The sequence below is a fragment of the Haliotis rubra genome, unplaced genomic scaffold, assembly GCF_003918875.1.
Source record: "Haliotis rubra isolate DU_JTF1 unplaced genomic scaffold, ASM391887v1 Scf181, whole genome shotgun sequence".
In the NCBI taxonomy this organism is placed as follows: Eukaryota; Metazoa; Mollusca; class Gastropoda; order Lepetellida; family Haliotidae; genus Haliotis; species Haliotis rubra.
In genome coordinates, this window is record NW_025765792.1 from 1,364,972 (window position 1) to 1,377,364 (window position 12,393).

The window sequence follows — 12,393 nt, forward strand, 5'->3', positions numbered from 1 at the left end:
TTGTGGAAAAATATATGCATATAAACATACAACATATATACATTCAAGTTATTAACTGGTTAGAACGAATACAAGATATGAGGTTAAGAATGGGTTGAGTGGAGTTTTTAAAAATGAATCGGAACCGATCTCATTCCAAATACTATAGTGTGTTTGAATATGTGAGATTATGTACTAATGAAAAAGTATCTGTCCTTGCTGCAACAGATAGCGTTATGTGTAAACCTAAGATCGCAGTTGCAGGCCAGTCTGACGCACCTTGCCTTGCACTAAAATATTAGGTAGCTGCCGTTTGCCCTTCCCTTCGTCCGCTCATCACTAAATATCCGTATTTCTCAAATCCTCTTCTTTGTGATACACATCGTCCCATAACAAGTGCTGGTTTGTCCTTTGGTTGGCTGGTTGGTTGTTTAACGCCTTACTCAGCAACATTGCAGCTATATGGAGGTGGTCAGTAAATATTCGATTCTGGACCAGACAAGCCACTGATCAACATCATGAACATCGATCTACGCAACTGGGATATAATGTCATGTGTCAACCAAGTCAACCCGATCCCGTTAGTCGTCTCTTACGACAAGCATGGGTTACTGAAGATCAATTCTAACCCGGATCTTCACGGGCTGACTTTGGATTTATCTGCGCATTTCGAGACACCCCTAAGACAATACTTCATTGATATAGCGGGTAGATTAACACACCTTATAAACGTGTATTGGCAACAAACAAAAAATTGTTTTGTGTTTTTCGTACTTACCGTCCATACATTCAAGTCAAAACATTGACTACAAAGCAGTCTCGTTTCCTGCTAACTGGGTTCCGTCCTATTGCGCAACTTAGTACAATAACCAGTCCAGAATTTTCAGACCACCTCATTCAGCTGGATATATGAATGTTATAGTGACTATTTCAGGACAGCCATCGTCCAAATATTTAAAAAGTAGAAAACTATGTAGTCAAGACATGTGAGACTTTATTGTAATATATATATGACGCTAACCTGTATTCTTAATCACTACTGTACATCCTTATCACTACCGCATTGTACATTGACTTGTCAGCCCATTGATTATTGTATAAGACAATTATAACCTTAATTGGTCACCCCCTTTGGCCGTGCCTGCCATCACATCAACTGGTCAAGGAAGTGCTATTGTTTTTTCTATCTGTCCATTGCTGACTCATCACCTGTCCATTGTTGTCAAAAACTGTATATATACATGCTCACATCTCCATGTATATAAAAGGAAGAAAAACAGAGCACACAAGTCCAGTATTCCGACTGTCTGTCGGAACGACCACGAACAGGAGAATGCCGCTCTCGTAGGAAACTTTACCTTGTGTTTGAGCAGGTACTTATCACTTATGTCTTGTGTATTTGTTTGTCATGTACTAAAGAAGTTTGAACTCAACGTATTCCTTCGTCTTGTCAACGTATTGTACGTACACCTCATCTTAATTATGAGCTAATTCCCCAGTCGACGCATTATCCACGCGTTGACAAAAATATTAATCAGTATTATTTGATACATCTAATCACTTGTATATTGCAACACTACGCTTCTTCTAATCCTTTCAAACACGTCGTGCAGCGTGCTCTGTCGTACAGCGTGCTCTGACAAACGGTAATCTGGAAATAGTGGAAATCTCAAAACGAGGCTCGGCGCGCTAGAAATGTTTGGCGGTCTGGTACGTACTTGATATTATCTCAATCACATTGTACGTTACAAAAATACATTTACTAAGCGCAAAACACATAACAGGTATAACCAGTGAGCCAGGATGAATTGTGAATCATTGTACGACCTCTTCAAACAGGGGCAGTCTGTGATGTCTTAGGTAACGACGTGCTGCCTAAACCTCGACATAAAATATAGAAATACGATTGCTTACAACTTTAAAATTAAAATCAATTTGTAACCACCATTTTCTTATTAAACAAGGAAGTGGAATTCAGTGTAACCATAGTTGTTTGTAGTGTGTCTTTTCACTTTCACACGAGAAAATTCGCATCGACTGAAAATTTCGTCATTATCTGAATTGGTTAATGAGACTCATGTTTCGGTTTGGTATATAAAATTTCACTGAAAGTATTTATTGAGATGATGAGGTCGTGGATAAACGATTTGATCCGTTGAAGATATCACTGTTTAATGAATCTACAATGTTATTACACATTAAGTAATAACATCGCGTGCTACCACCGGAACTATTTGCACACGGTCACATGATCAAAGTAACATGATCAAAACAAAATGTCGGCTGTCATTCACAACACATATCGAAGTCGCGATATTTCAGATTCTTTATTTAACACATTTTGTACACAGCTACACCTGCGTACATATTTTTATACATTAAAACAAAGTCGCTGAGATAAAAATGCCAAAATAAATAAAGGAAAGCAATTTCGCTCGTAAGATACCAAACCATTCACTCGTGTCATAAATAGTGTTCTGTATATATGCGATGAAAGGAGTGTGATATCATAATTATGATCAATACCTAGTACCTCTTGGGTACCATATCTTCCTTTCGGGAGAGACATGACATCAATCTCTCCCATGTCTTACTTAGCAAATGACTAAGGCATGTAAGGGAGTTTACAGAAATAATCAGATCGAATTATTATATCGGAAACATGCATGATTTCTATTTCAAACTTGAAATGTTGGATAGAGGTATTTTTCATACCTCGCCTTCCGTCCAGCAAATCACGGCGGGGACACCCAGTAGGCAAAGTTGAATGGATGTGTTGGGTGATACTTTAACCATATACCCCACCGCCCTACTTATACACTTATATACAGCGTACACATATATAGAACATCAGTGCCAAAGAAACAACTAGCCTTGGCTATTCTCAGAAAAACATCATTTGGTCTGAAGGGTAAAATAGTTGTGAAAATTAGGATACATAAATTGATCACAGAAAATCGGTGATGATGCCAAGTGCTCGCGAACAGGGTAAGTATGTCCTACCAAACCGGTAGCAGGACATGCGTTATTAATGCGGAAAAGCCGATTGGTGCGTCCTTGAATGACACGCCTGGCTGGCTGTATGAAACATGTTAGATTTGTATCACATTATTTATGATCGATGTTGATCGATGTGCTGGACGGATGTTTATGTATGTATGTGTTTAGTAGGTGCGGCTGTTCTTATGTTAGTCTGGCTATAGAAATATGTCGTGTTTGTCTGTTGTTGGGGGTCCGCCTCCGTGGTGTAGTGGTTAGAGCGTCCGCCCGGAGAGCGGAAGGTCGCGGGTTCGATCCCCGACCACGTCATACCAAAAGACGTTAAAATATGGTACTTGTTGGTCCCTGCCTGGCGCTCGGCATTAATGGGTACAACAAGGACTGGTCGGCTCGGAGTCAGTATAATGTGTCTGAGTGGGGTATTCATGCTTCACTGCGGCATGGTATCTCAGTGGGCTAGCACTATAAAACCAGCTTTAGTCTGGGCTAGTACAGGCAGCCGCACATACACATACACACGCATGCACGTCGTCATATGAGCGAAATATTCTCAAGCACGACGTTAAACCCAATTTCTCCTCACCTCACCTGTTGTTGGGGAGGTGGGGTAGCCTAGTGGTTAAAGCGGCGTAAAACTAAATTCACTCACTGTTTGTTAACGCCACTCTGGGCAATATTCCAGCTATATAGCGGCGGTCTGTAAATGATCGAGTCTGGACGAGACAATCCGGTGATCAACATGCTGTGATGGAACATTTGAGGCATATAACGAGATTATAACAGCTCTAAATTTGATTTAAAACCGAACGCATAGCGTGAGCACAATCCAGTATTTACTGAAGTCATGGTAGAATCCAGTGATCAACAGCATGAGCATCGATCGACGCAACTGGGATGGGATGACATGCGTCAACCAAGTCAGCGAGCCTCACCACCCGACCCCGTTACGATGGAATATGTTGTGATGTGGATCGGCTTCCATAATTACAATCACGAACACTCCACTTGTGAAAGTATGGATGAGTTTCGCTTAGAATACGTAATTATTCGTCAATGCGTATGTGTATATATATGGAAATGTGAATCAATAAGTCTATATTCTCTTTAATGTAGTTTCTTTGGTGATGCTGATGCTGATGGTGTCTATGTTTGTTTATGAATGGTGTACGGCCAGTCAGTGCCCCGTACTACGGAAGCGTACTAGGGCCACGGTGAAAATATTTTTTGGTCTTACTATCTCCTACGTAGTACTTAATATCTCCTACGTAGGGCTTAGTATATCCTACGTAGTACTTAACATCTCATACGTAGGACTTACTATCTCCCACGTAGGACTTAGTATCTCCTATGTAGGACTTATTATCTCCTACGTAGGAGTTAGTATCTCCTAAGTGGGTATTTCCTACGTATGACTTAGTAGGTTCGTAGGACATAGTATCTCCTACGTAGGACTTAGTATCTCCTACGTAGGTACTATCTCCTACGTAGGACATACTATCTCCTACGTAGAGACTACATACTATCTCCTACGTAGGACTTAGTATCTCCTACGTAGGACTTAGCATCTCCTACGTAGGACATACTATCTCCTACGTCAACGTCCTACGTAGGACTTACTATCCCCTACGTAGGACTTAGATCTCCTACTTAATATCTCCTGCATAGTATTTTCTCTTACGTAGGACTTAGTATCTCCTACGTAGGAGATAGTAAGTCCTACGTAGGATATGCTGATCCTACGTTATGTATCTCTTAGTATCTCCTACGTAGGAGTTAGTATCTCCTAAGTGGGTATCTCCTACGTAGGACTTAGTATCTCCTACGTAGGGGTATCTCCTACGTGGGACTTAGTATCTCCGTGTGCTTAATATCTCCTGTAGGAGTTGATCAATATACGTTGATATACATTAATCTGAAATGGTCGACTTAAATCCCCAAACACGCACACAATCTCCTGTTTTACTGTTTCAGTCACTGTTAGAGTCTACAGTCATTCGTTTCATTCACTATTAGAGTCTACAGTTATGTGTTTCATTTACTATTAGAGTCTATTGTTTCCTTCACTATTAGAGTCATGTGTTCAACTAATTGTTGCACATTAGTACTGTGTTGGACAGACTGTTATACTTTACTGCCTTGCGTTCAGTTTGCTCTAATTACGCACTTTGTTACACTTTACTATTATGCGTTGGATATTTCAGAGGTCGTTGCACATGAATCATAATGTGCGTGTACAGACGTGTCTTAGACTATCGGTGGCAATCTATGTGTACGTATCCCCTTATAATTATACAAACAACTATAATGACAATTCCTTTGCCTTTTAGAATTGCGTATTGTTTTACGCCGCACTCAACACTTTTCCACCCCAGTCAAGTCAACTTGTAAACAATTACGAAAAAAACGAGCCGCAAACGAGCGTTGCATCCGATCCAACCTAGCCGCATCTGAAGACAAGCAACAACTTGCGGAGGTCGTGTTATAACCCGAGTTTCAGATCAGAACCTCACCCCAATCATCCCACCTACCTCTCTTTCTCTCTGTGTGTGTTGTGTGTGTGTGTGTGAGAGAGAGAGAGAGAGAGAGAGAGAGAGAGAGAATAGATGTACGTATGATAGATTAAACATAACCATACCCAAACCTCCATAACAGCAATTAGAACAAGTTCCCCGTCACCCTAACGTAACACACACAATAACACTGTATAGTAACACTGCGTTAGTGTCATGAATATTCACTGACTACTATCGAACGTCCTGCATAGCCAAATATTTCTCAACTTAATAACCATACTTCATAATCCGAACCTTAAAAAGGATAAATTACGTACTACGTAGGAGATAGTAAGTCCTACGTAGGTGATACTAAGTGCTACGTAGGAGATACTAAGTCCTACGTAGGAGATATTACGTCCTACGTAGGAGATACTATGTCCTACGTAGGACTTAATAACTCCTACGCAGGACATAGTATCTCCTACATAGGAGATAGTGACACATAAAAAAATTCACCGTGGTCCTACTACGCTTCCGTACCGTACAGTATCCCAGTATGCCGCATTTGTGGAATTGTTTGAGTTGAGGGGAAAAAAGATAAAACCCTCGACCTCCGGATACCAGCGTAAATAAAAATGGATTGTGGCACAATAAAATACGGCCTGTCAGCGTAATGAATTGTGGTGTCTTAGACAACTCGGCCACTCATGCTCAGAATAAACTGGAACTCCCATTTAACACATTTATGTGTCATAAAGTGTCTACGTGACACAATGAACGTGTTTAGACGTGCGGGTTGTTAGGTCGTTGGTTGATGTGGTAACATCAATGGTTCCTGTACATCAAGTGATGCTTTATTCATGAGCCATACGCCGGATTAACACATACGCAGCAATACAACCGTGTTTATGCAAATCATGACACATTAGTGCTCTATATTGTAGAGACTATGACTGATACCAATTTTGAACATGACATTTATCTGTCTAGAGATGACGTATTTCTACATTAGTGCAATAGAGCTATTATATGCAGGTCTAGATCGGGTTTCATTTCCTTGTGAAAATGTGTCCATCCTATTTTTTTAACTGAAGCGGAATCCATAGTGAATGTTTGATGCATATGTTTTTACATCACACATAATAAATACATCTTTCACGTAACGAAACAATATATATAAACACCATTACAGAAACAGTACTACAGACGAAAAAAATAAGGCAGCATTGAGTTACGTAGCTCTACAGAACGAACACGGATGGATGATTTGACTACCGCAAAAATATTAAATGAATTGTCTTAAAAGGTATTTGGCTTCTTTCATCAAATGATGAATACCCGGGTAAAAAATTGGTCTTCAGCAACCCATGCTTGTCATAAGAAGCGACTAATGGGATCGGGTTGTCAAGCTCGCTGACTTAGTTGACACATGTCATCACTTCCCAATTGCGTTGTTAATCACTGGATTGTCTAGCCCAGATTCGATTATTTACTGATTTATAGTACATAGGTGGAATATTGCTACGCATGGCGTTAAACAACAAACGAACACACAAAACTTCTTCCAACTAACGATTAGAACGATCTTATTTTCACTTGCGTAAATTGTCTTGAAGGAGGGAAAATGAGTGAAAAAGGGTGTTACATTTATTGATAGTTTTTGTACACATACATGTATACTATTCAATAGAGTAGGACCACACGATTTATTCACCTCACTATAGTTTATCTGCCATACCAGTGTACATATGTAACCCATTGTATTTTATTGTTTCTTTTCAATTATCTATTTCCTCACATCATAGTTACTGTGACACTGCATAATTGTGCCAAGGCTAGTTCGTCTCCAAGGGCATCAGGAACAAATTAGAAAATGAATCCAACTCCTGAGAATGAGTGGGCAAAGATATATATTTAAACATGATAACTATATTTCTGGCACAAAGTGTCTGCATATGCCAATATAAGCAGATTACCTATAGCAATATAACAGAATGGGGTGGTCCTGCACTTCTTGTGACTAGAATAATATGTATTTCTTTACAAGTACACCAGACAAAGTATGTACTCTATGCACTAAGATAGTAATTATGGTGGAAGAGGATTGGCTTGGAACGATAATTTGGGTGAGGACCCAAACACGAACATTGTTTCCTAATGAATGATTCGTATCAATAAATAAATGATTAACGTTAATGGACTACATACTAACCAATAACGTCCTATGGTAACTGGGGAAGATGTGAAGTAAACAAAGGCTTAAGGTCATTCTATACAAGGATATATATAACATTGAGACTGGTTTTACCAACCACACGCGGTCGACGTTTTACCAATCAGACACATTCAACACGAATGTCATCTCAGATTACTCGAAACCAAGGCAGAGATGATAGGTGATGTTTTATGATCGGTAAATATTTAAATTTTGTTTCTGAAAGAATAACTTACAGTCAGTGCTTGAGTACATACATATTCTGGTTAAAAAAGTACCTTTCTTTCATATAAAATGGATTAAATGAATGGTTATTAAATATTGACAAACTTTCTTGATAACTACTTCCTTGATTTTGTGAGTGCCACGTTTCGATACAGATTTTTGTACCGTTGTCAGGAAATGAAAGACCTTTGCAATCCATAAATTTTGTCAATATTATACTTCCCACTTCTAAAATGCCGCTCAAGGAATGTTATTGAACATAACAACATAACATTTCTTCATTCTGATCGATGCTCTATCATAACGAATGTGTTGGCAAAACCAATACCCGGTGATAGGGGACATGCCCTAAAAGAGGAATGGTGTAACACTAGCAATGTCGGGTATAGTCAACATTTGCTTTGATGCAGGCATGCATTGCTGAGGTGACTCGAAGATACCAGAGGAGTCAAAATCAACTACCCTTACGTACTTGCTCTAGATAGGTGGGGCAGCATAGTGGTTAAAGCGTTCGCTCGTCACGCCGAAGACCCGGGTTCGATTTCCCACATAGGTACAATGTGTGAAGCCCATTTTTGTGTCCCCCGCCGCGATATTGCTGGACTATTGCTAAAAGCGACGTAAAACTAAACTCACTCTGGTTAGGTGATCAGCGTAGTTCAGTCTCGTCTCAGACATGGTGTATAGGTGAGAGCTCTGCCTCCAAAAACTGTTACATCCCCCGAACGTGTGAAAATATTAGACCTTCTATAACGTGGCGCTACATGTGTAGATTTTGCAGGGTAGAACATGATCTTAAAGGTAACCTAGGCGATTTAGACTGCCTTTAACACTGATGAGGTGTGTTCTACCATTAGTCCTGTTGTCACCCCATACCATTACACTTCCGCCTAAAACCTAATGGCAATGAGCATCGGAAGCGTCACTATAACGTTCATCAGGACACTTGTAGAAGCTTGCATGACCATCACAGTTAACTCTTTCAACACCAGTCAACCAGAGGCATTTACTGCCATGGCACCGAGTTCCCAGAGACTCTGAGGTCATAGATGAAGCCTATGTTTATGAAGGAAATTATAAGCTTGTAAAACGTTATTGCTACTACATCCCATACACCATCTAAAAGATCTAATCCTACTGTTGGTAAATATGAAGTTTATTTTTATAATATTATTCAAATAATACAACTACAACTTAAATAAATGTATTTTTGAATGAAAATGCAAGCTTACATTTATAACGTCCAGATAAACCACGAAAGAAGCAAAAACTATGGCGATTTTTTTCCATTTGTGACATGTCATAACATGCCCGTGCCTTTTTCTTTTATATTTTCATTTTTACGTCATCAGAAAATTATTATAAAAAGATTTCTTAAATAATATGTATGGTTGCCTATTTCCCGATATCTGTGGCTTTCCGCTCGGTAACATGACATAACAACGGAAAATACCTCCGTTTTCGAAGCTTCGTATGCATAACATGCGAGGCGAATCGTTTGATGTCGGGCATCGTTCGATAGCTCTGAACATCAACAATATCACTGTACCCTTGCCAAGAGTATTTTCACAGTTGTAAGATGCGATTTTATTGGATAAAAATTGGTATCTAATGACGCTTTTTTGCCACAGTCTGCTATAAGGGTCGTGATTGGTCAAAATCAGACACGTGACCTAAGGCAGCCAATCATATTACGGCAATGGATACCTTCCTCGTAAACAAAAACCTTTAGATTTAGACAAAAGTTTTGGGTAAAATAATGCTATTCTGAACATATTAAGCAAGAAATCGCTACCTGTACGTAAATTATCGAACTTATTGGACGTATTGTACTAGGTTATGACCTGTGACAAAAATGCTTCATGTATATATTTTCGCATTAAACATCGTGTCCGAGGGTGAAGATTGAGGCGGCGAGGGCCGAGATGTCACTTGTCAGTGACTTGACTTACATTACATGATCGCACAAAAAGATGGAAATAGTAATTTTATATGTACGTTTGACAACTTTTATGAATGTTGTTGTTGATTTTATTCTTTAGTTTATTCAATTTATTTAATGAATTCCTCGAAACATCGTTACTTTGCTCTTTCACAATGTTATTGTAGACCCGCTGCCGAAGCATGTGTCCGAGAATCGTTGTTTTCAAGAACATTGCGAAAAATAGTTTATAATTTTAATTCTGCTGATAATATATGATAAATTGAAATTTAATAAGTGTTTTCAGACATTGTGAAATGTTATAGATTTATTATATGAATCATAAGTCAGGTAGGTTCCTAAAATTATGTCTCATTTTGACGTGACTACTGCCTGGCCGCTTAATTTGCCTCCAGTGTGTTGAACAGATTAACACTGAATTCATCCGTGAACATGATACAGCTCCAGCCTTGTCTGCAGAGCCTCAGATGCTGCCTACAAATTAGGCGTGCCTGACACTGACGTGGGGGCGTTTCGCTGCAGGATGTCGTGGTCGCATGTGGTACTTCCTCCACTGACGTTGTGCACCTTACTGTTACAACTCAGCCTATGGATTCCGTAGATGCAGCAACCGAATATGGTTGTCTTCTTGATGTGACGTCGGGGCGGCGAGGTAGCCTAGTGGTTAAAGCGTTGGCTCGTCACGCCGAAGACCCGGGATCGAATCCCAACATGGGTACAATGTGTGAAGCCCATTTCTGGTGTCCCCCGCCCTGATGTTGCTGGAATATTGCTAAAAGCGGCGTAAAAACCAAAACTCAGTTGATGTGACGTCACACATGGACGACCAGCCCGTGTAAGTGTTTCCCCGCTGTCTCATTTAACAAACAGGTATTATTCTTTGGAACATTAAAATGTCTGGCAAACTGAGTTTGCGTCATACCTGTTCCCAGCTAACAACGACGCATGGACGTTGATTTTCGGCATGTTGTAGGTTTTCTGTATATAAGCCCCTGATAAAGGAACTGAAGGATCATTGTGTGCTGTTTTGCGCACATTGCCAATCACGACCATGACATGTTGGTTTTTTTATGAATTTTTGTTAATCATCAAAGATGCATTATTCGGTTTCAGAATACATGTATATTAGTGAACTTTGCATGAAATACAGTAACCGTTCCGCTAGTGTGTAATTGTTTTACTGAAGGACGAAGCCCGTGTATTTCAGGTTTACAACAATTGATTTTTCATCACATTCCAAAACCAGTGCATTTTCACGACCAGGTATATTGTTTTAAAAACACCCTGCCAATACGTACACGTCTTTTGTTCAAAATATCCCCACTTGCTGACACCTCGACTGGTCCGTTTCTTGGCAATGAAACGCATGATATTCTCCTCGTCATTACACTATGATGCTGATTTTACAACAGCTGTACTTCGTATTAATAATCTGGACATTGATTGTTTGATCTGTACTACATGGGTAAAAAGTGTGAAGCCCATTTCTGATGTCCCCACTCGTGCTTTTTGATATTGCGGGAATATTGCAAAAAGCAGCGTAAAATTCAACTCACTCACCCATCTCTACTGCCTGCAGGTGTATCGAGTGTGAGCTGCTTTAAAGCTCCAATGCACGAAAATAGTGATAAGTTGGTCTGTTCAGGGTATTTTAACAACGTTAACTATTTAACACGCTATTGAGCATGAAAATCAATAGCTTTGTGTGCATAATGTTATAGGCTCAAAGATATCTGGATATAATCTGTAGTATTCTGGACTTTTAATAGACATGCGTCTAGATAGACATATCTTCAATATTAGCAAGATCCGTACCCTCTTAGACTTCAACACCGCCCAGCTTCTAACGACCAGCCTTGTTTTCTCTAAACTTGATTACTGCAACTCCCTCTATTACAACATTCCTCAACAGCTTCTTTCACAACTCCAACGGATTCAGAATTCAGCCGCCCGTGTTGTTGCCCGTGCACCACGCTACCAAACTGTGACACCTATCCTCAAAACTCTTCACTGGCTTCCTGTATCAAGCAGAATTCAATACAAACTTCTACTTCTTATACACAGCTGCATCTATGAAAACATGTTTTCTCAATATCTTAAAAGCCTCATTCATCTCCATGTTCCAAGCCGATTGCTCCGCTCGTCAAACTCCCTACTGCTTACACAGCCTCACGTCAAAACAGCCATGGGATCAAGAGCGTTCTCTGCTGCAGCCCCCTATCTCTGGAACATTCTACCACTCGCCCTAAAAGAAATAGAATCTGCTGATGCTTTCAAAACTGCCCTCAAAACTCATCTGTTCAACCTCTTTTACCATAGACATTGTCTACAATCTTTTCTCTTTATTGCGCCATTGAGCAATATCGTTTGGAAATAGGTGCTCTATAAATCAATTATTATTATTATTATTTATCCGTAACATGTCACTAGATGAACCCTCTCTCCTTGTATAAGTCTGTAAAGAATGGCGTGATTGCTATTATGACTACCGATCAACGTCATCGGCGTCCGTGATACGGACTCAACCAGATCGCCCC